The following is a 26,023-nucleotide window of genomic DNA, read 5'->3' as shown; positions in this document are numbered from 1 at the left end:
TTCTGTTTTTCAAAATTGTAACCCTACTGACTGACACAGTGGGCAGAGGTAGCACAACAACGGAAGCTGTATGGAGTACGCAGCTAAAGCTTTTATTTGTAATTATATAATGATTATGTTCCAAGGACAAGTTCTATCCAGCCCAGTGACAGAGGGCGAAGCTCTGTTAATCCCCAATCCTACACCTCTGTAAGAATGCAAGGTACACACACACACACACACACACGTGTACCTGTAGGCACCCACCACAAATCTATCAATAGCCTCTTCCTGTTCCCTCCTGCAAGCTTACACCAGATACTTTGCTTCTGAAACTGGTGAGTGAGGCCAGCTTCTTCCACAGCCTCAGGCCAGCAGGAAAGCCACAATTAAATATGGACAAGCTGCAAAGTCTGCTATCCAAACTCACATTAATGATGGTGTGAAAACGATGAAAAACACCAGAATCATTTTTCCCCAGCTAGGCTGGCCTACAAGGACTTTTGTCTTTATCCCTACTAATACAACGTCATCAGATAACGTATATTAGATATAGATAGATTCAGCAACAAGTGACTCAGACACGCGTGCTTGCTGTTGCCGTTGTAGTTCCAAGGAGCTGGATAAAAGATAGAAGGATGACTTCCCAATGAACCTACACAAATTACAGGACTGGCTGCTCCCAGTCAACGAGACACTTGACAGCCCAGAGCTCTCTCCAGGAGGGCAGGAGATGACTGCAGCACCACTTTTCCTGCCCAATGCCTTATGTGGCACAACTCTCCTGACATACGACAACAAGAGCTCTGCCTAGTAATCACGTACAAGTTGTCTTTACCTTCAGATATCCATTTGTTTTGCTTTTTCTGAACTCCTTAGGACTAAAAAAAATTTTATTTAGCTAATACACCTGGTTATGCAATATCAAGACACATATAGAAACAAAGTCTAAAGGATTGATTTAACCATGCTGCCTCTCTCTCTGTTATTTTAAGGGCCGAACACGCTCTCTCTATAAAAATATTAGTAGATCAAATCTCCTTTGACACTTCCAAGACATGTGTCAAAAATTATATCCTGTGATAAGCAGCATACTGAAACAAAGAGACAAACATTTAAAGGACCTCATTTGCCTAAGGGAAGAAATGAATGTATGAGAGGGAAAGGAAACGAAAAAATGCAAACAAAAATCCTGAAGGAAGGATGCTTCTAAGGAAGAAACTGACATTTTCAGGTCTTTCTCTCATTTATAATTTGGTTGCTAGAAATGTGTCAGCTCATATTTACCAATGCATATTTCAGAGGCGCACAGAACCCCTTAAATTATTAGGTAGAAAACTGGTTCTCCTTTTTCATATGGAAGCTGTTTCCTTTCCACAGCCAAACAAATAGCTCTTAGAGCACACAATTTAGTTTTTATTTGTCCAAAGCTTATCGGAAACATTAATTTCAGTACCAAAGACTACACTCCTTGTACTTTATCACTGCATCACAAGGAAACCACCCAGGTATTCACACCACATTCACCGCCACGCCATCTCTACGCCTCAGAACTACATACAGCCAAAATAGCACATTTGGAGCCAGACGCCAAATGACCATGGCAAAAAACCCATGGTACCTCTTGTTTATTATTAAAATGACTATCCATGTTGCTACTGTTATGGAAGTCCATCAGCGCTTCTTACTGCTGCCATTCCTCAAGTGACTGTAGTGCACAGACAGGCACTATTTTGACAGATTAAAAAAAAAAAAAGAAAACATTTCTTAATGGTATGGAACACACCATTAATTAATTATCGCAACTAGACTTAAACAGAGTGAGGAAAGGAGATACTGTAAGTACTGAATGTAGTGGTAACAAAGATCTGACATCTTTCCTTACCAAGGAAATAAAACTGCCATTTGTTTTCTAAAATGTTTATTCAGCAGAGAACAACTCAAGACCACAGCTGCAGGAGAACCTTACCAGTAGCAATCCTAACAGTATGAATATACCACTAATCAATCAAACCATTACAAATATCAGCCTCAGCCTTTCAAAGGAAATAAATACAATTAAGGTTATGTAAATCAGCTATTCAAAAATAATTGTTGTAATTGACTTCTTGTTTCCAGTATGGAAAATTTGTTAATTGGAATAGACTGTATTCCCTCCCAACGAAAAGAACTTTGGGAGGCATTAAGAAGTCTCCCACAAATCTGTCATAACGTTATTTGCAATGTAAGTTCAATATTTACAAATATTGAGAGTTCAGTAGGCCAGCTGATTTTTCTTGACACAAATTGAGATAGTACTCTAGACATTTGTGAACTGCAGAAGTTATGCACGTACTCTGTTGTGGTTTTATATGCTTGCTGTACTTAAGCATCTGTTATCTTTTTAAATAGTTTATTTAAAGAACATACCAACTTTTACAGTCGAAGATATCTATATATTTCTGTACAGTTCAAGCAGTTTTATTGCATATTGCTATAACATCTATTAAAAGGAGTTAGACTTCTACAACCTGCCAGCTACATAGATAATAAATTACTGAAGTTAACACTTCTGTCATTTTTGGTTATTGAACTCCTTCCTACTTATATTGACATTGCCACAACATAAGATAGCAATAGCGAATGGTGCTATTTTCTTAGCATTTTCATTAAACTTAAGCATGGCAAACTTATCACAATGCAATTTAGTAAAGCCAAATTCTAATTTTGAATTGTGTCCTATGGCACTGCTCTTTCAATATTATATTGATATTCCAATTAGGAAACTTGAAGAAAAGTATAAGAAAATTATGTAAAAAACAAATGACTTTATTCCCAAACACATAGAGCAACACTCACACTCAATTAAGATCAACTCTCCTATTAAAAAAAAAAAAAGTGGGTAAATACGCAAGGAGGAAAATTATGTTCTTGAGCGAAGGGGTCCGAATACAAAGCAGCAGCCTGTTCGACACAGGGGTACCGCTGCCCACTGGGAGGCAGAGAACTGATGCAACATTGCATTTAAAGCTCTCTGGGAGATGAAATGTTGGCACTGGTCACACGCCGTGCACACGGGCAGCCATGCAGAGAACTGTGCACAACTTGACAAACTTTGCCTTACAGCGCTTGCCTAGTAGGCCTGGAACAACTGGCTTTCCCTTGCCCTATGCACCATTTTAAATAAAAGGTTTTGTAATTATTCTGCTTTTCAAACTACACTTTTGACAGCTAGATTACTGTTAATAAGGTTAAAAAGTGTGTATTTTACCAGCTTTTCTGTGCTGAATTACAAAACAGACAACGCTATTTCCGTTCCTATCGCAAACACCACACGCACACGCGAAGTTCTAGGAAAAAAGGGATAAAATAAAAACTTGCTTGCAATTAAATTAATCAGCTTTCAATTACTGTCAGGATAAAATCGCTAAGACAAGTTCCCAGTCATAAGCTAGCACCAGTATGTGATTGATGAGATACAACTTTCAATAGCTAGAATAATGCATTCAAAAGCACCAGGAAGAGTTAAATGCTCAACACGTACAGAATTTTTCATGTAAGTTGGATGGAAACTTTTCCTCAGTTTCTCTATACTCATAGATTCTATTTCTTCTCTCGCTATGGACAAGGAAAGCTAGTAAAATTGCCCATTTGTTCAAGGCATGTTTGTTAACCACCCTGATACTGCTACTTCATGACCTCAATTCTCATTTAAGAGAAAAAAACTGTATTTTTTAATATTTTTTTTAAACTGTATCTATACTTCTGACAGCCAGTACTCCTATGGGAGTGATAATTAGATACTTATAAAATGATGTTGAAAAAAATCTTTTCTTTTTTTTTGTCAATTAATAAAGACTTCTCACACAGAGCACTCATCTCCACAAAAGAACTGTTCAGAGGGGGGTGAATTAACAGCTCAGCAACCATTTCACTAAGCTTCATGACATAAAGAGAAATGATGGCTCAAGCTACAGCAGAAAATTAAGTTCACCACAGTACCATGTTACCTTACGCTCTGACCCCTGAATTTGGGATCTCTAGGATTTAATTACGTATATACCCCTGCACATATACAACAAAGATAGAAAGACACAGGGTGTTTCTATATGTATCATGTTGATGCCAGCAAACACAAATTCAAAATAAAAATAAAAAGATCAGAGGTGTTTGCACCTGCAAGCCACCAGACACACACAGATGGAGGCAGGCTGCAGCTGACAGCAGCTGAAAACAGCCTCCATATGGCCAACGCAGAAAGGAGAAGGGATTCCTCCCTCCTCTCACCCTCCCTTTATTTATTTTTAATTCTTCCTTCATTTCTTTCAACAAGGTTGTGTGTTTGGCCAGGTCAGTCAACTTCCTGCCCCCGAAGACATTCAAGCACCAGCAGCAACACACGTTGAAGGCAAAGCTACCTCTTCCCAGAGGCCATCTTAAGTTCAAGATCCTACCTCTTTGTAGAGGCCGTGCTGGCTTGCCTTGCCTCCTTCACCGCCCGCTGCCTCCTGCCACCCCTTCACACAAACAGGGACACTTTCTGGGCCCACGGGGAGTCAGCTCAGGGAACCAAACCATGAAGAAAAGCAGCTCTGCCAGCCACGCAAAGCAAGCTCCCGTCAACACGTGGCTGTCTCCTCAGCCCATCGCAGGCCACAAGGCCGCGGTAGCTGCACCTGGCTGTCTCGCTCAACAGCGGTGGATGCTGTGGAGAGCACACCCGTGTAACGTGTATGTGTGTGTCGTGACTGGAGCACAACAGCAGGACCGATGTTTCTGTGGTTCTTTAAAGGAGCTGTTCTCCCTCACAGATAGACTTCTACCTTCCGAGTAACCCCTCAAGGTGACAAGAACACTTTAGCTAAAGACAAGATCCATGTGAACAAAAAACTTCAGAAAGGCACTGTGGAGACAGTTTTCACAGAGTTCCACAAATTCATTAACGTAAAATTAGATTTTATATATTACTTATGAAAGACTTCTGTTCAAATGGTTAAAAGATTAAAGTCTAGTACTGGTACAACAGACAGAACTAAGGCAATCAGGGTACCTCAAAAATGGATAAAAGTGTTATTTAATTTTTTCAATTTAAAACTTTCCTGGAGCTCTACAGCCTTTCTTCAATGTTCTTTCAAGGTATTCTTCTGGCATATGCTGATAAGTATTTGAAATGGTATTCTTGCAAAATAGAATGTCTTGGAATTCCTTTAACTTAAAATAAAGGCTGTCAAAGAAAAATACCCATGTACACACCATATGGCAGCCTTCCTTCACACCTACGTATGAAAACAAATTATAGATACGTTACAGGAAAGCTATGGTGATTATCCCATCTTGTTTACCTACATGCCAGAATTATATACACCAAAGTCTCTTTCCAGAGACCACCTGACACTTTTCCTACTCCTTCTGTCCAGATTTCTTTCAGTATCATCTATACCTCGCCAGAACAGAATCCTACTGCACACGGTGCAAGCACCGTGAGGCTCTGCTCTACACAATTTGCAAGTTTCTTTAACAGCCTGTTGTAATTTCTTGTTTACTATCATCGCTATTTATTGTTATTTTGGGAAGGTCCTCAACTAGTCTGCAAAGGTTAGAAAAACTGTATTAAGTTATCATGCCTGAGAAAACCCATCCGTGCATGCTTTTCAGGAAGTCTAGCTGGTGTTTTTTTTGTGCATGTGTGTGATCAAATTGAAAGATATCCTCATCTTCTGGAATTCCAATGTAGCTGAACAGGCAGTGGTTTTTTTGTGTGCTTTTTTCTTTTTTTTTTTTTTTTTTTGAAAGGTCACAGCAAAACATCTACCTGATTGATGAGACCTTACCCACTTTCTTCTTCCTGTCCAACCTACCCCTCCGTGGGCCACGTGGCTGCACTCCAAACAATGCCGCTGATTGGGTACTTAACATTGATATTTGTGGCAAAGTTTGATGAGCCCTTCAAGCATGACTGAGATGTAATTTTTTAAGCCACTTAGTAGCTACTTGAGAGCTGTTACGGAGATCCATAGTAACAATACAGACATTCCTTGAGGGTTGACTCTGGGTAGCTTCCCTGGCAGATATAAATGCTAGTGCTAAAATGTCAAGGATTTATAATTATGATGGCGGATGCATAAAACACATAAAACAAGCCTTATTAGTGTTGATTGAAGTAAATACACCAAAGGACGTTTCTCCTTTCTTCTGTAAAAGATTCATGTTCAGTGCTATTTGTAGCCTGTCATACTCATTATGTTTTCATGTGAAATAGCTTCTGAGTTTTGCTAGATAACAAATGCCCTTTGTTTTCATTCCTCCTCTATCCAAGCAAAAAGCAAATGGAATGAGGACTTGAAAATTCACAACTGATTAGTTTCTCCCTGGTTACCTTGAAGCTGGCTACTTTCACCTGTACAGACTTTACAGAAGACTAGCTAATTTTGGAGAGTCCATTTAAAATAGTGCTATAAAATGTAGTAACTACTATTAAAGACTGCATTTCTGTATTTGTAAATAAGCACTTGAACTGTGATATTTTTTCTAAATTCCACTCTAGTGAGTGGGACAAACAGAGCAGTTTAGGTTGGAAAGGACCTCTGGAAATCACCTGGTCCATTTTTCCACTGGAAGTAGGGCCATGCTATCATTTAGCTCAAACTTAAAAGTTGGCTCAGTTTGCTCAGGGTCTTGCCCAACTCTCTTCTGCACATCTCCAAGTATAGAGATCTCAATTCTTTGGACAATTTGTTGTGGCGCTTGAACACTCTCATGAGACAGAAATGTTTCTCATACCTAATCAGTCTCCTTCATGGCAACTTCACATCCATTACCTCGTCTCCTCACTGTGGACTTTCAAAAAAGGTGAGGTGGGGTCTTCCCTACAGACAGTGAACCAGCTGTAGACAGCAAGAAGGTGCTCCCAATTTGTTCATTCGCCCTCTCCCCACACGCCATACATTCCAGTCCCAGACTGCACTGGTGGCCTGATGCTGAGCTTGCTCCAGCAAGCTGGTGTTTCCCTTGCCCAAAGGAGAACAAAACTGACACAACCATCTAGCTGTGGTCTCAACAAGTAGAGTAGAATAGAGTAGAACTGCTTTCCTCAACTTGATGGCTACACCTCTGCTAGCCTACTAAATATGTATGTAGCCTTCGTAGCTGCAAAAACATGCTGCTGACTCCTGCTCAGCTTATTTTTCACCTGGTCTACTAGGTGCAGGCCCTTCTGCAAACCTGCTTTCTGTCTACAGATATGACACTTGCCATTAAATCCGAGTCACTTCCATGAAATCAATTAGTTTAAAAATTAGGAATTTCTGCTTCAGCCACAATTACTTAATGACAGCATACAAATTAGCAATTTGTTTTTAAACGGCTTTGATCTTTATAGAGGACACTACGGGATGGGCGAATGGAACTTTGGGAGTAAAAAAAAAAAAAAGCACAAAATACTTGAATTGTGAAACAAATCAGAAAGTGTAAAACCATCTGTACAGCACAACACACACGATGACTTTCGTTAGTATAGACAGGCTTGATAAATCTTGGGATGTTGCCACACGTCATACAGTTCTCACACTGTGTTTCTGTCTGTGCAGAAAAACATTTCGGTATTTACAACTGCCAAGAGTCCTATTCTTACTGATGCCTAGTTTAGTTAGACTGCATTATTTGCCCTGCCTCTGACAGTTTACGTGTCAGGCTCCAGAAAGGCAAAAGTAAGCTTACAAAACTGGTTGTCACCTTGATGAGGAAAGGTCTGCCTGTAATGATAAACTAATGCTATCAGTCTCTACTGGTTTGTTGTTATTAATCCTGTCAAACAGTAGTCCCAGGGGGTTTCTAGTGCACTGTAATAACACATACACGCTCTTCTGAAAAAAGAGAAAATTTTGCCATTCGTGCAGTGACCTCATTTTTCTAAGAGTCATGACCCCACATGCTTGAGCAGCAGCAGTGTATTGCAGCTGACCTTGACCTAGAGCAACCACGTCCCTACAATGAGCTCGTAAACGTCATGGCACTTTTATGTCTAACATCTGAGAGGAAAAGGGAAAACAAACAGAAGAAGGAAGAAAAGAGTAGTTTAATGTAAGCGCAACAGGAACATCATGGAAATCCTTGGAATTTATGTAACAACCGGCTAGTTCGCATGCTTTGTGTTACCTTACTCATTAAAAAATATTGCGAGGTCAACCACTTTCACCCAAAATAACTGTTTTTCTATTTTATTTATTAATTTTTACAGGCAAACCAGTTTAAGAAGTCTACCACAACCGAAGAATAAGCCTTCTATAAAGTTATGCTCTCTCAGAAGATCAATAAAACACAAAATTGTGAAACATTCCGAAACTTTAAAAGAAGTGTGGTGGTTCCAAACACTGCAGTTCCAAAAATATATGTTCTCAAATGAACCATCCGAACAGAAGGACTAGAAAAAATATTTTGACTTGACATCTTAATGCACCATTACTGTGAAAACAATGAAACTAAAAGTAAAATTTCCAGAGACAGTCACAGCTCTGGCAATAACAAAAAACCCTTCAGTGACAATTACTCATTTCAGCAATCAGTTCATAACAGACATCCTACTGCTGCCTTGCTCATTATACTCCTTAAAAGAATGATCTACATATTATACATTTCAGTCATTTTTTACCCAAGCATTAGCTGCCCACAGCATAATTTCATAGTTAAGTTTCTTAATTTCTTCGTAAACAAATTAAATGCTGACATCATGTTCAAGATTCACAGCAAAATTTAACATACTATTTCAAGGTTTTCCAACTCAAAATTCAGAGCACAGCTGTCAAGAAAATCGTATTCACAAAGTCATTAACATCTATGTATATATACCTATATGTTATACATCCCTCGGACCTAACCATGCTTGCAAACAGACATAATTTCACGTATATATATATATATATATATATTATATATATATATACACACACACACACCCCTTTCTACTATCTACACATTGGTACTTGCTATTCAAATACTAACACAGGCTATTTAAACAAAATACATAAGAAAAGATAACCACCATTCAAAAAATTACAGCACTAAGAATGTTCTTGTCCTTCCACAGCAATACAGGATCCAAAATATAAAACCAAAACATACTTTCCGTACATGACATTATAATTGTTCACCAAATGGATTTCGACATGTTCCTCACTTCCGAGGCTGAATTTTAATGCCCTGTTAAGCATACTGTTAAACATGTATTTGATGAAGAGTTTTGTGAATTTAACTATAAATAGCCTGAGTAAAGTCTGACCTCCCAACAATGAATAAAATTATCTAAGCTTTTCTTGCTGAGACCATCTCCTGTAAGACAAGCCGTTAAATAAAAGGAAACTCTATCATACTGAATACAGTGTACAATACTGGGCATGGTTTCATACCTACACTAGTTAAACAAACTCTTTATTAGATAATTAAAACACAAAACAAAACAAATTTTACCAGAGAGTTGAATTCAATTAACAGCTACATTACTAGGTGAAATAACCTAAACACTGTTTTAATGTGATCTGAAGTTTTCAGTTTTAACATCTTCATGCTTAGGGCATAGTTGAGTATTGATTGCAGCAGTTTGAATATTCTGCAAAACAGTGATATGTCTTGGGAATAAATGACTTCAGACTATTCAGACCATTACTCAGAAATTTCAAATGTGATTTTTCACAGAAGCTTGTTCATTCATTTTCCACTCTTCATTACAAATGATAAAGGGACCTATTCATAAAGCAAAGCATTTTTTATGAAAAAAATCTCAAACTGAATGATATACCAGGCTCCACTTTCAAAAATAAGCTAAGCTACTCAATAAACAGTGCAATGAGAGAGGAGTAAAATCCTTTCAGCTAACAGAAAATTCTCCCAAAGCGTTTCAGGTGTCATGAATTTTTGAGTATCTTGAATATCATGAAAAACCATTAGAACTGGAGCCACAAGACTAGCCAAGTATTTTAGCCTTCCCCAGAAAAATAAACATGGCTATTCCTCTACCCATCTGCATGAAGGTTCTCACCAGGCCCCTCAAAAGGGAATTTGTGTTTTCCAAGCTTTGTTATTAGTTCTCTTACGGATTCATCACAGAATTACATTTGCCTTTCTCACTGCCACATTGCCTAGTTACTTGCCGTTACTCTAATGGTCTGAAACACGTGAACCTTGAGGTTGGCAAAAAAAAAATGCTAAGAGAACTGTTGATTCTATTCTTTCTCAACTTTTATGGAGCATTTTTGAACACATTTATTCCCTTCCAGTAAAAACAATGATACCCTATTAAGAGAGGGACATCCTTGGTCCACTGAATCAGCTCCTCTGCAGGTATGGTTTCCATTTCTTCTGCAGCTCCAGCACTCTGCAAGCAAGCCATACCTCTGTAACAGCACACTTCTCTTCAAGGCTTCCAGGGCTTTCCAAAACCCGAGGGGGAAGAAAGTCCACAAAGTTCCAGACAAGATAACACACATTCATGCTGCCTTGAATCCTTATCCTCCAGTCAAATTATTTTCTTTCTAAGAGACCAAGAGTGTTTTTTCACACTTAACTGAAATCAAGTCTCCTGGGTTCCTACCCAGTGTAAGTCAAATAGATTTCTATTAGTAATTCAGCAGGCACACACACTGCAGAACTTGACACTGCCATTTAGGAAGGTCTCCAAAATAACTTCACTCCTAATTTAAAGATCTGGATGCCCAAGATGCTACAAAGCAAACAAACCACACAGACTGCAGTGATGAAGGGGAGCCACAGCTGGCAAACCCCAGGGTGCCCGCTCTCCATTCTGACACAAATTGGAATAAAAAAGGTTTAAGAGGCAAAAAAAAAAAAAAAAAAAAAAAGCCACTCCCATGTCCCTTCTCTCACTGTTTTATCTTCTGTCTACAAGCTGAACTGGGGACCCGTGGTATGGGGCTGCAGGCAGGCACCTGAAGGGAACGATGAGGAGCTGACCACAACAGAAATCCTCCTGCTCCCCAGAGACAGAGGCAATCTGCCAAGTGTCTTCTGCACAGGACATTACAACAGAAGTAATTTATCACCTGGGGGGAAGAGAAAATGACTATTTTTTTCCAATCGCAATGGCATTTGAAGTTAGAATTAGTGTTATGTTAGCCTAGCACAAGTCAAACGCAAAGACATTACAGCACATCATGATGGGCCAAGTCTGTGGTAAAAATCTGTTTTTTCTCTCTCATTTCTTACATGCATTGTTTACCTGGCAAAAATACACACTTTTTAATCAAAACAATGTTTGGAGAGCTGTGCTTTCCAGTCCTTGGCCTCTTGACCTTGAGCACAGGGAAGGGGCAAGGAGGGCAGCCCCATCCTCTTCCCTGGGCCCCGGGCCAACGTCACCACAGCCATGAGGGCAGCTCCTGCCAGCCTCTGAGCTTCTGCTCACCTGCCCTGCTTTCAGACTGGCAAGAAGCTCCCCAACTTCTGCTGACCCAGCAGGGCTTTTCATCTTTGGACACGCCACCCTGCTCTCCCGGGATTATAATCATTTATACTAATTGTTTCTGGTCTACTCTTCAACCGCAACGTACAGCATGGAGAGAGGTAGGCTACTGTGCGATCGGTAAGGTAATGCAGGGTTCCACAGCCACTCCCTAACCCCCACAGGATTGCTCACAAGTAGCACATTCCTTTTTGTTGTTGTTTTACGGAAGCTCAAGCTATCAAAGAGGAGAAAGCCTAGAGCAAACTACATGGAGCTTGAGCTTCCTGAGGAGACAAAATGGCGTGCTCCTGACAGCCATCACTGCCGCTTCTAGGCACAGAGCACTCTCTTCATCTCAGTTTATCTAAGCTATTCAATTCAACGGTAAGTTTGTTCAAAATGAAAAATCAGACGAGAACTGAAGGGCAAGGAAGCCTGCTAGTCTTATTTCTTACAACCCATGAAGAAAATTAAATGCAAGAGCTGAGCACCAGTACCTCCAGCACCTGAAAAACTCCTGCTGGTCTCATCTACTCTATCAGCTATATAGTCCATCACGCATCACCTACAAACTGCCTCTGTTCAATACAGCTTTAAATGCTCAACTCTTGCTAAAATTCTTTCCAATACATATACAGAATGTTTCCCATTTTTTCTCAGCTAAAATTCATTTTATTTCTCTGCAGCTTTAATTGAACTCCAATTTCTAAAACTAGCTTGACACAAGCCATGAAGAAATTAATATTCTACTAAATAAGAACTGTCACTCAGCATTTCCTAAGCTAAATGTAAAAATTAAGACTGAATAAATGTATGCTAAGTATCACTGCATAAATATGCATATAATGCATTTTTCTCTTCATAAAAGGTGTTAAATTTAATGTAAAGATATTTAATTGCACATCAACATTTTAGTCGTGATCAATCACTGAAAATCAATGTGTTTTTTTTTTAATAAATGTAGAAATATATTTAATTCAAATCCAATTACTTTAAATATATTTTTGTTTACTTCACAATCACTTAGACTTGAGTTGGTTCACTCTCCAGTTAAGAAAAAGGATCTCAGGACTCAATTGGTGTACCAAATTTCTTATCCAAAGGTGCGTCACTGAGGGTTTACTCACACAACCCTCTTTACAGAAGGGTAGTGTGGTGTTTTTTTTTTTGATGCAATTAAAATATTCCAATCCTATTAGAATGCAAATTTAGGGGGTAGAAGGAGCACACATAATGCCATTAACATTCAAAAATTTCTTGGTCCCCATTATCAAATACTAATTCTCACATTAACTGATGTTGGGGGGGGGGGGGGGGGGGGGAAATGAACAAATCCATTAGCAGCTGCATTAAAACTGAACAAAAGAGGAAACAACTGCTGATGTGATTAAACACCTGTCCCTTTTTGAAAGCTTCTGTATCCAAGAGCACCAAATGCGCCGTTCCAAATGTCACTTTGCACCAGGTAGGTAGGCATCCCTTCCTGTAGGATACCCCTGACAGCTACCCCTACACCTCAGTAGTTTTAGCAAGCCTCCGAAACCTGGCAATCACTTTTAGCAAGCCTCTAGATGGTTTCCTTTAACACCTTTTAAAACCATAATATAATACTTTTGAGAGAAAGAAATAAAGAGGACCACATTTGTGCATGCGAGGAGCTAGATCAGGCTCCAGCAAGGTAGATCCTGTGTGATAAACACATTTGTCAATATGACTTGCATTCTCTTTCTTACAAATCCACATCATATTCTTGAATGAGCACTACGTAAACAGAAATCCCATAAATTCACTACACCTCACTGTTGTAGTCATAGACCTTGTCCCTGCAGGAGTCTAGCGTTACATTACTTCATCTTGTATGTGTCAACAAACTCGATTTGTCTATAAGTCTCCCTCAAACATCATTGGAATTGGTTCAAGATGCACTGTACATCCAAGCAGGTTCACCAATATTCAGAAAGTTACTCAACTAATGTTTCCTTGGAAATTTGTAAAAAAAAAAAAAAAAAAAAAAAAAAAATAGTAATAATAATAAAAAATAAATAAAATAAAAAAATAATTACATCATCTTTGTCTCTGACCAAGGGAGATTCCCCTGCATCACTGGAACCTTCTTCCAAATCTTACGAATGTAGAGGCTGCTGACCGGTGCGAGCCCCTTTGAGAAGCCTGGCACTTCACATGATTCCCTCACAACTGCTTACATCCCCAATTCATCATCACTGCTGTGGGGCTCAGCACAGAGGCTGAGGGCTAAACATACTGTCTCCAGCCTTATTTTGGAACCTTTTCAGTATCCTCCGATGCTAAACAGCAACATAATAAATTCAAGAATTTATATCCACACTCACTATACATTATATATCCACACTCACTATACATTATATATCCACACTCACTATATATTATATATCCACACTCACTATATATTATGCGGTGCATTGAACTGCCCTACAGTCAAGAGATAAAATGTTTTTAAAAACAAAACTGCTACAAGTCCCCCTTCCAGTTCCACTATCATCATAAAGATCCAGATGTCTCTTATGCTATGGTAAACTGATGATCTATCAAATGTAAAGCACACAAATACTACTTGAAGCATCCTAAGAAGAAGCATGAATTAAAAAAATATCTGCTAGCAGACAAGAATAAAAAGCCTTTGATAATTTTATTATTCAGATTGTTTCTTACTGCAAACAATACAAAAAAATTGAGATTTTCACCATATTATTAGTGGGAGACATTAAATGTATATATATGCATATATATAATATACTGCATATATATAAGTGCATTTTGTATTTCAACAACTAAAAAAATACAGAACACCTACAAAGCAGTTCCTTGAAACTAAGTAAAGCAGCTATATCCTAGACCCCCAGCAGACAAACCACATAGAACAAGCATACTTAATGTGATCAATATGGCACAATTGATAACTAAGACAGTGACAAAGGAAGGCCACAAAAATAACCAACTAAAAAAAACCACACAGCATACACATTTTATGAACACTTCTGAAGAATTAAAGAATTACCATTCCTATTTCAGAAATTAATGTTTAAGTTTTATTTATTCAAGATAGTACAGGATATCCAGGACAAACGTGGCAATTAAACCTCAAGTCCCCAGTTAGTTCTATATCCATAAATTACTTTTCCTTCTTACCAACAGTTTTCATGAATAGTTGAAGTGCTTTACAATATCCTTATCTTAATTTTACAAATAGGCAAAGTGATGCACTAGATCAAATCCTTTACTTGTGACTGCCCACAAAACCAGTGAAACATCTCTAAAGCGGATGTCCATTACAGAACTATCACAAACACTGCAGCCTCCCTGCAGTCCACTGTCAGCACCCCTGCTACAAGGAGCAGTAAAAAATTTTAGCCTGCTCTTTTAAGACGACAATATTACTTCAACATCATGCTCCAGCCTGCTGCATGCACAAGCAAGCAGATGCTGCACAAGTAGAAAGGTATTTGAAATCAGAAGACTTCATTCAGGTTTTCAGGTGAACCTGCAGTTTTCAAGAACACCGACTTACTTCCTAAAAGTACACAGAACTGCACTGTTCTAAGAAATAACATTAGAAACCCCACCACGCATACTTAGATAGTTGTGCTTCAATTACTTGATTAAATGCTTTACTGGGAGAACGAACAGTCACGTCTAGAGAGACCTATGAGCATCATTGACCACAATCCATGTGCTCTCCAAAAAGCATGATTCCGATTTCAGCCTGGAGTTTTTCTTTCTTTGGGAACAGAATTCTCACACCAAGAGATGGAAAATTCAGAACTGCCAATTCCAGCTGCAGAAGCTCTTGCTCTGACATCTATATACATCCTAAAATAAAGACACTCAGCTGCAAGGCTCATATGTAGAAGGTGGTGTTAGAAAAAAAAACACTTCAATATCTATATGGCTGACAAGCATAAAATAGCCTGAATTTTTTCATAAAATATATATTTCTCAAAATTCATCGGTTTTTGACAGATCAACACTACATCCTTTCCCAAATCTCCGACTTAAGTGCACTTTTACAAAGAGGGAACAAATTTCAACAGCCTTTATAAAGCAGTTAGGTCTTTCGCAACCCATCATCACTCTTCCTATAAAGTAGCAGAACAGTAGATATCAGTATTTCAGAGTAGGCAAAAAAATGCAGAAACCAAAGAAAATGCATAATTCAATAGGTAAATACTAATAAAAATGCATGACCAAATTCTTTACATGTGCTATGGGGACTTAAGTTTCAAGGTCTTCAATTCCTCTAGAAACAGTCACTTTTCTTTGCTGTATGAGAGGGATTTCAAAACACAAAAAAAGCATTAACAGGTCACTGGAGAAAACACAAATTAGAAAATACAGTTTCACTTCTGTTTAGGCAAAAGTGCTGCAGAGCAACCTCTGTGGGAACTAACAGATGAACACCTACAGTATGCTCTAGCTTTCAGTAACTGGCAGAACTTGCAGAAATATTCAAGAGTCACTTAACAGCTTTGAAAACCGCAGAGATGTACTGGAGAAAAGTTAAAAAAAAATTCAAAACCACGAGTAAATGAAAGATATGAACAATCACATTAAAGGTAGGCATATACCAATTGTGTCCTATAATTTAAATATATACATATAAATTTATAGCCTGCATTTAAAAATGAGAGAAGAGAATAAATAAATACCTTCTCAAATTTTGATCACAGAGAACTCAATTATAAATGACAACATTCTAATGAACCAGTACTGATTACAATCTTTTTTTCATGAAAAGGTATGCAAAACCAACAAATAAAATGCATCAGAGCTGCGTAAAGATCAGTAGTTTAGCCTCAGTGTTATCTACTGCACATCTGCCACACTGCATTATCTTACTACTCAAGCATCATTTTTGCATTTCAATGTAGTAGCTCTATCAGATTAATGCCCAAGACATTTCAGCTGTGTTTCAAGTAAATAAGTGGACATACAGGAATATTATGCATGGCCTGTATCATTGACACTAAGCAAAGAAAACGTGATTAGCACCAAATTGCATCTGACAGGGGAATCAGAAAGCTGTCAAACACAATGACATGGATTCAGTATTTAGAAGGTAAAAGGGGGAATAAAGAAGCTGGCCAGTCTGGCATGGAGACAGCAATAAAACACAACAGCTATGATAAATTAATTCATTTACTTATGAAAAATTAGAGGCTTCCACACACAGCTCTCATTTATAATCTTGTCAATCTGGCAGAGTAAATAAAAAGCCTATACAATGCACACAGCGGGAGGGAAGAAAGAAACAAAAGAGGGGAAAAAGCAAAACCAGATTTTTGCATTTAATCTAACAATAATTTCTTACATGAAACCACACTGGACAGAGCCTTTGATAGGCATGACTAATGCAAGGATACATTATAGCAGTGGTTACTGTATTTACCACAGATATGCAGTATCAAAACAACAATAAGGCTGAGAACGCTCAGAAGCCACATAAAGCAAAATGAAATTTTCATGTGCAATGGATGCTATTGCATCTATCAAAAAGATGCAGAAACAGCAGGCCGAGAGTGGAAGTAAAGCCAAGGAGCATCCCTTGGCAGAAGCGGGAAGGGAAGGGACATCGTGCAGCTCAGGAGCAGAGCGGTCTCTGCAGTGCTTTAGAGAAGGTTCTGTTTGACACCTCCTTTGCAAATCCACAAATTCTAAGTGTTGCAAGGCCAGCTGGGGGTTTGTTCATGAATTTCTGCAGGACTAATTTCTATCTAAACTTGATGTGTGACCCTTGTGTGTTTGTAGATCCAGTCCTCCAAATCCAGGCTTCTTGCTGGATAGGTAAGCAGAGAACCAAAACAAAGATCTGAATTCCTTAAAAGCGTAAAAGGGGGAGAGGTGAGCAGCAGTAGTGGCATAACTGATTTCCCACGTGTTCATCTAGAGACTTAGTGACTTATTTCAAGAACTTTTGATTTTTCTAGAAACCATATAAATTTATTTTTCCTATGTCCCACATCTTCAGAACCAAACCAAACCTGTAGCATTTCCATAGTGGAATATTTCCTTTATTATCATTTGTAAGTATCGTGTTTTCCGCTTAAAAAAAAAAAGTGAATAGTAAGGTTTTAGTATTAGCCAACAGTTGAGGTTCTCTGCCGATTTCAGGTCTGCTTTGCTCTCCCACCATCTCGCTCGACCCAGTGAGCTGCCAGGATGTCCTGCCTGCACTCCCAACGCCAGCACCCAATGCCCAGGAGGGCACAAGTGACCCTGGGGCAGCCAGAGGCCAGGCTGCTGAGGAGTATTCAGCAACCAACCATTCGACCTTCAGTCGGTCACATTCACGGTCACAACCGCAAATGAATTTTTAATTTTTTCATATCTGATTTTTACAATGCCTAGAGAGAGGCAATTTAAAAGGCAGTATAGTATGCATCAGTGGCAACACAACCAGAATAAAAAAAAAAAAACACACAATTGTTACATGACCTCTACATCAAACATCTTAAAAACGAATTCCAAGTTTTCAGCCAATTTCAAGCCTTCAGTAATACAAAATTTGCATATGTAGGAGTTAATACAGCCTGCAGGAACTCCTCAGAGTATAACTAGAGAACAGAAAAAAAAATGATGAAACTGTGGCAGGAAAGTTACAGGAAATAGTGCATGGTAAATCCCTACACAAGATAATGCCAAGTAAGGAGAAGCTGCTTCCCACCTCTTAACTGCCTTTTTAAGCATGTCAGAAGTACGCTCCTTCAGCACGCACACCGTTTTATTTTGTCACTACCTGCTATGCTGTGGAAATGCTGTATTACAGCTCACAAATATGCCATGAAAGCCTGGCTTACGATTAAACTTGTAGTTTACCCTGGAGCAGAGCATTTACGTTTGTTGCTTTTAAGGTATGTAACTGAAGAAAACAGAGTAAAACATCTAACTGAACAGGTATGTTAAAAATACCTTTCTTAAAATACCTATAGCTACAATTGCAAGAAAGTACTGAGCCGATTGTTGCAGTCCAGCTGCCACTGAGAATTTTACAACTGGTCCGGATACAAAGCATAACCAGCTTTAATCACTTATTTGAACAGCTGCTGCTCAATTAAAACAATTTTTGTAAAACATTTTCCTATTATCTTTTCATCTTCACTATTGCAAGAAAGTAACTTTAGCCCAGGGCTGAGACAAGGAGCAGATCACAGACAATATGGTAATACTGGAACAAACGCTTATGAGCAGATCAGACTTGAATTAACCATTCTTTACTTCCTTCTCCTTCCATCCTTTAATCTTCTATTTCACTCTTTCAGTGTTTGCCTGGTACGTTTCACTTGTTAAGAAACTTACGAACTCTTTATCCTCTTTTCAAATTTGAAGAGAGGCGCAGACATTAAGCTCAGCTGCAAAGCACTGAATTACAGTCTACGTAATTTATTTTCATTTCTAATCCTCATGCTCAAGTAACTGCAGCAAATACTTAAATATTTCAAAATGCCAAATCTGAAGACTTCATAAAGCCAAAAATTTTTATGTAAGACTAAATAAGCACAGACTGGTGACCACGACCCACAGTACGTGACCAATTTGATTAAATGTGGGGAATTCTCATAACCTCTGTATTAAACACAGCAAAAAAACACCAGAAATTACAGCTTTGTAAAACTGCCACCCCTGCCTAGCAAAAAGATGACTGCAATTCCAGGCAGGAGTGTAGCAGAGCTCAGACCGCTCACACGCACAGCACATCTCACACCTGCCAGCATACGCAAAAACATGCAAGAGCACAAAAACAGAGGAGGAGGAGGTACACAGGTGGCACCAAAGCTCATCCACGTGCATGCAGGCTTGACTTGCAGTATTTGAGGCCCACCAAGGCCTGAAAGGACTCATGGCACCACTAGGACCCCAAATGGTTTCAACACTACCCCTAGTGCCACCACAGCTACAAATTTCTCTGTATTCCCCTCACAAACCACAAATACTTTGCTCTTTTCTCCCAGGGAGCCACAGATTACTCAGAGCAGCAGCTGCCTAAAAAAAAAAAAAAAAAACAACTGAGAACTGATAGTGCTAGATGCAGGAAATGCAGGGTGCAGCCACAGCTCTCCTCCTCACTCAGCCTGTGTGAGCTCCACCCAAGGAGCTGCGGTCAGAGCTCCAGTCGTGGGCTACAGCCTGCTGCAGGACTGCCTTGCGACAGGCACCACACACGGAAAGGAGCCTTGCAGTTCTATACATAGTCTCTCCATCTAAGGTCACAGCAAAACTGCAGGCAAAGATTTTATTCCCAAAGTCCTAGCACTGTAGATTTATCCCAGCCCTGTTCTGGCTTGTGGATCAAGTCCGATCCAATATCCAGACCAGAGCAGATCCTCAACCATCACTGACAGCACCTGCCGCCTTTCCGCAGGTCTCCTCAGTGCCTCAAGTCACAATGACATTAAATAGATGCCACTGATGAGGGAAGGGGAAAAAAAAGTGAGGAGACTGTGTGTGTATCTGAAGCCGTCACTCAGCACCATCACTACTGATTATGCAGAAGATTAAAAGAGCCAAAGCATCTTAGCCTCAGGCAAGTTTGGAGGCTAATAGATGTCTGCTTCTCTAAAAGATGCCACGTGGAATCAGTGGGATAGGAGCACTGTACCATAATGTCTTCTTTGCAAAATTGCACTTAAGGCGCAGAGCAGCGATTTCCGGCTTTCGGGATGTGGTAACAGCTGAACTCTGAGGCAGCAAACAGATCACTCACTCGAGAAAAACATCTCGGAAGGAAAATTACCAAGTGCTAGCTTGCTCCTTGTGGAAGCCCCTGCACAGGGGCAGGCTGACACCGCGAGGACGTGGCTGCAGCACAGGAGGTGCGCGCAGGTAACAACCGTAGGCAGGGGCTGGGAGCCACCACACAGCGTGCCAGCACCCTGCTGCTGCACCTGAGTCCCTGAGCCTACAGGGAGCCCACATGTAACTGTGCATGCTGTCTGAAACCGAGAGGCACTGTGAGGTGAAAAAATAATAATAACAAAAACAAGATCAGTGAGCTTCCCCCACATGGTGACTTGCCACAGCTGGAGCTATTCCCCTTATTCCCTGCTCCTCACTCCCGCGCCAGCAGCAGGTACTGCAGCCAGCCCAGTGCAGCAGGAGAAATGACAAACTCTCAGCAAAGAGGTGCTGATTTGACATCCAACACTTCCATGGCCATGAAAAATCTGAGTTTCCCCAGTTTCCCCAATCTCTTTACACCCTCAGCCTGGCATTAGGATATCAAGGGTGACCTGCATAGATTAATCTTTCATTTTCAATGCAAATGCCTTTACAACAAGAAGTAAAGAGATGGAAAAGTTGACGAGAAAAAATCCATTACAACACCTCCAGTAAAATAAGTTTTTAGATTTTCCTGAATAAAGGAAACCTGACAGTCCTTAAGAGAAATGCACTAATGCAAAACTAATGATAAAAGAAATTGTTCACCTTGTCTAGTTTGCAAGCATTTCTTTACATAAAATAAGGTATTAGCAAAATAATGACTGCTATATTTTTGATTGAAAGCAAACGTATACAAATTGACAGACAAAATGGCAGCCAAAACAAATATTTAGTATTAAAGGTGAAATATTAGCTAAAAAAAAAAAAAAAAGGTAAGAAAATTCTAACTTAATCCTTTCTATCTACACATTTCATGTTACATCTAAACTTCAAACAGAAAGCAATGTTGCAGCACTCTCTATTAAAGTAAGCATGCAAAATAAGCCAGGCAAAACAGAACTGTGAGCAATGTGTCAGCAACACCTTTTGATTTCTCTGCTTCTGTCAGCCCGCATCAGAATGACAGCGTAACTCCGCTGTAGTAATTGACTAAGTTTGTGCTTTCCAGTCTCCCTGTACCGTGGGACAGCAACTTCCCTGAGTTTCTTGATGAGGGAAGAAAAAAGTCCTATCTCTCGAGAAGCAATTAAAAAGACTGAAAATAACAGTGTTCCACAGAAGGGTAAAGAGAGCAGCATCAGATAAATATAGAAAAAAACAACTGTTTTAAAAATAGATTTGAGTACTGCAAAAACAAAAACTCACTACGCTTTTCAGAAAATGCCAATCGTTGGCACAAAAGCATGGTTTTGTCTGCCATAGGTTCCTGTAAAATAGTCCTTTAACAAGTCCTACACATAACGATTCTCAGCTCAAAGAAGAAATGAAGAATCATACAGGAATGAGACAAGGGACCCCCACAAGGGACACAAAGCCTATTTTTTGTCCTTTGAAACTCACAGGGTTTCCTCTGTATTTGTGCAGTACATCAGGTGTTGATACCTTAACGGTGTTTTTCATGTTTGTTCTCCCCCATCCGCCAAAGTAGCAGCTTTCCACTTTACTTGCTGGTGCTCAGGTCCATGACAAACTACATGCTATCCTATTTTGGGAGTCAAAATGCCAACACGAACATTGACAAACAACTACTAGCTTGTGAACACAGCAGCCTACCGACCACTCTGGAGAAGACAGCGGGCATCTGCATACTGGGATAAGCTGGTTTTCAATGCTGTTGCTATGCACCCTGCTATGAGCTAAAAAATCTTACCAAATATGTCTTGATCCAAAAGGATAATACTGGTTGTTTATAGAAAACAGAATCATTATTGTAGAAACCCCTGAAGTTACCTAAATATTCTTTGAAAAACTCTATTATTTTTTATAGAGAAAAACACTGGCCAAAGCATCAGTTACTGTCTATTTAGATAACAGAGTCAGAACACATCCATGAGGCACCTGAGAAACCACAAAAAACATGTGAGATGTATTAAATGGTCAAATACCCGCCCCACTATGGCACGCACATCTGCTCTCCCAGCCTTCTTTCAGTTAAATGCTGTTGGAAAACACAGGGACTGCCCTGCAATGCCAATTCATCACTTCAGTGCTGAGGATGTTTTGCTTACATGTTCTGAGTGAACCTAATTCCACTTTGCAGTCAATTTGTATTCTCCAAATCTGTATTACTTACATAAAGCTACACATTTCTCTTTTGTCACAGGTTACTGATTTCAAGGGTTTCAGGAAATTGTATTTTCTGAACTCACTGGAGGTCTGAGGAATTAGGAAAAGTTTTTTTAAAAAAATCTGTCAACATCTGTCTCCAGAAACAAACACTGAGCCTGCAATAATGAGGTGAGATTTTTTGCTTTGTGGACTCAGTATGAATTTTGTAAGTTTAAAAAAAAAAAAAAAAGCATCCTGCAAAACATCACTTCTCAAAAACAAAACCCAGTGTCCTAGTATTTTATTTTGCCTGGCACTTAAATTTGAAAAATAAAATAGGTTCCCAAAATCAAAATCTAAAACCAAGTGAGAGCACAGCAAAAGATCTAAGTAGTAACAATCCATCAGCTTGTTTTTTTTTGTTTGTTTGTTTTTTTTAATTTGTTTTTAACTTGCATCTTCAAAGATCTTGATTTTAATTACCTAAAGGAAGCCTAAGACCATGCTAGCTCCCACCACGAGTCCTGCCTCAGAGCCGTTAACCCCACCCAGAACATCTCCTTATTTCACACCATAAACTCACCACTTTAAGTTGTGGTGAGAAGGGAGCTGGCTGCTTGCAAAGGTGGTTAATACAGCCAGCACTGAATACACACAAGTTCCCCCACTTTCAGATTTTTATTTTAGCACACGAATAGGGCCAAGCAGAATTACTTAAAAGCAAACATGCAAAGAAAACATTGGTTTAGAAGCAACCCAGCCAACAATAAATAAATAAATAAAAATTGAGACCTATGAGAGGCCAGATGCACGCTGTGTTTCAAGTCTGGAGTACTTCATTAGCTCTTTGAGCAGGATAGAAACTGCTCTGGAACAAAGACTGATCATATTAACCCAAGAAAAATCTATCAGAGAGAAACATAAAATACGGACACACATTAGATCAATCACCAGAAATATCTTTTTATTAATGAAAAATTATTATTGTTCAGCAAATAAAAATATATTAAGTGTTTGGACTTTAATTAAGTCCTTAGAGCAGAACAACAAAAATTGTGATAGGGGATGCTATACAATCATCTAAAAAATTTACAGTATCTGAGTGGGAAAACTGTGAGTTAATGGAGAAATTGAATTTTCACTATTTAAAAGGGGACACAAACATTCTGCTACGACATCTGTTCTTAGGTTCTACCGCAGCAGAAAACCAGAAAACCACCAGAATTTTAGCTGTCAAAACAAATCCTCAAATTAAAGAAAGGAGGAGGAAGTAAGCGCTGAACAATTACACACTTCCAGCAGCACAAGTCTAGCATTTAGTGAGGACAAAAAAAGTATGCAAAGAAGTATGGAAGCAGCATTCAGCCAAATGCTGGAATGAGCACTAAATTGGAAATGCACTCAGATGTACGCACAGTTTTACAACAATTTACTGAGATTTGTTAAAAAACCTGAAGTCAGACTCACCAGTTACTTATTGCTGCTGGGGCATCTGAACACATGCTCAAAGGCAGGAACAAAATCCCCTCCGGTCCTGAGTCCACTCACTGTGCTGAGAGCTCCCCGGGTTGCACCAGCCTGCTCTTCTTATTTCTAACCTTAATAAAACAACATGAGGACAACGCAAACGCCTTTCCACTTCCATGTGGGACCTGAAGTTATGCAGTAAGAGAACACCAACAGCGGAGTCAATGCACAAAACCACTTTGTGCACTGATCTGCACCGAGTAACTGGAATGCCACCCGGTGCTGGAACCCCACAATGAGCTGAAACTCAGCAGTGCTGAGCGCCGCTTACCCAGCGAGAAGCGGCAAGAAGCCTGGCCACACATGGAAGCACTCCTACTTGGGAAGCTATGAGGAATCACATAATGTAGTGTGCCTTCAGTTATTCATAAATTAGAAAAAGGTATTTGAGTGAGTGCCATGAGACTTTAGTAAATGGCTGTGGAACAGGCGGCGACCATGTGGACAGCCCACACGACAGCATGGACACACGAGAGCAAAAGGAAGTGAACTCGACCAAGCTATACAGAGGGACCTGACTCAAAAGTCATTACAGAACCAGGAGATGCTTCACTGCAATATGGTACTCTTAAAAATAATAACAAAAAAAAAATAATCACTCCTTTAATAATATTCTGGATACTGTTAAAATTCAAGAACAGCTTGAGTAGAGCAGCCCCTACTTCTCTAACTCATGAGCCACGTGAAAGGCAATTTCTTTTCATTCACAGATTTTAACTTTTAATTTTCCAACAGTCCTCAGTTTCATTTTTTACTTTCTTTATTGTAACCACCTCTGTATAATCAATACTTGCAAGCGTTACAGCATTTATTCTTGGAAGGAGATTAAAAAAAAGTTTTTGAAAAATAACGCAATGACCTTCCTGAACAATCTATCATTGAGTTTTAACCAGTTGATCTAAGTAGAGAAAACTGGAAAAAGGCACTTAAAAACACACCAGCACTGTAAGAAAAATGCAACGTACGGTGCACGTGAATACCCACTTGCTGCCAAAAACACAGAAAAGTTTGCAGACTAGAGAACCCAACTGCAAAGCAACAACAAGGCAGAGTCCAAATGCCAGCCTGAAACCAACACAGAAAAAAGGAAGCTGACCTATACATGTATAATCCCCTTTCAACCTTTCTATTGATATGTTGCAAGTGTTTCAAAATGGAAAATGCCACAAACATAACCAAAGTGAATGCTGGATATAGAAAGTACCAAAGTTTTCCAGAAAAGACAGGATGCCAAAGTAACCTCCTGAGAATTACAGTAGGTACCTGCTGAATGCGGCACTGAGTCACATCAATATGAGAGCTTCGTGTGTGCACCTGGCCCATCAGGCCATCATAAAATGTATTACTCCTCCCTGAGACTAAAGAAAGAAAACAGTCATTTCGGGAACAGACTCTTCTACCAGGGTGTACATTTTATAAACCAACTATTTCCATTTCATATGAATGAATTAAACTCCTTGGCTTACATGCACATTGTTTTATACTTCTGCTATGGAACTGAAAATCTAATACTGACACGTTGTTAATCTCCTGCAATACCTATAATCAGCAGTTACTACCGCATGTGTTAACAGGTGCAAGTCGGTGCATATTTTTCCATATTTTATGAAATATATTTCATGATATTAAAGCAGGTGGGTAAATCAAACTCTTCCCCTCCCTCACAAATTGAATTTGATACCAGACGGCTGGCACAAATTAGTTGGTGATCTGATCCAAAATGTTTCCCATTAAAAATAGGAAAATTCCCAATAGTTATTCCCCCCCCCTTTTTTTTTTTGCATAATTGAACTAGCTATACCAAGCAGATAAGGGATAATGCTTTTCTGTCCAATTGATTGAGTTAAACAAGCTATCAGTTTAAAAATCATACCTTTAAAAGTGTAACAGCTATTTCTTTCTGATCTACCATGCAACACGTTTGTCTATGAAACAGGGAAATTTACAGTTGAGAAGCTCTGCTTCTTGACCTTGGACACAGAAGGACCAGTCGTTAGAAAGCAAGCTTATTTAATATGGAACAATTTTATATTCATAAGGTCGTAAGTGTTGGTCATAACTTTCACTTTTTCCCCATCTTCCACATCGTTGTCAATTTAAAAAACCTCATAAAGCTTTCAGGAC

General features: G+C 39.2%; 1 protein-coding gene across 5 annotated transcripts in view; it reads right to left on the bottom strand.

Moving 5' to 3' along the window:
• Positions 1-26,023, bottom strand: part of PARD3B (par-3 family cell polarity regulator beta) — a 399,577-nt gene that overhangs the window by 284,928 nt on the left and 88,626 nt on the right. The window lies entirely within an intron of this gene.

Source organism: Anas acuta, chromosome 6 (genome assembly GCF_963932015.1).
Source record: "Anas acuta chromosome 6, bAnaAcu1.1, whole genome shotgun sequence".
NCBI classification, from domain to species: Eukaryota; Metazoa; Chordata; class Aves; order Anseriformes; family Anatidae; genus Anas; species Anas acuta.
The sequence above is the reverse complement of the archived record's forward strand: the minus strand, read 5'-3'. Positions and strand labels throughout refer to the sequence as shown.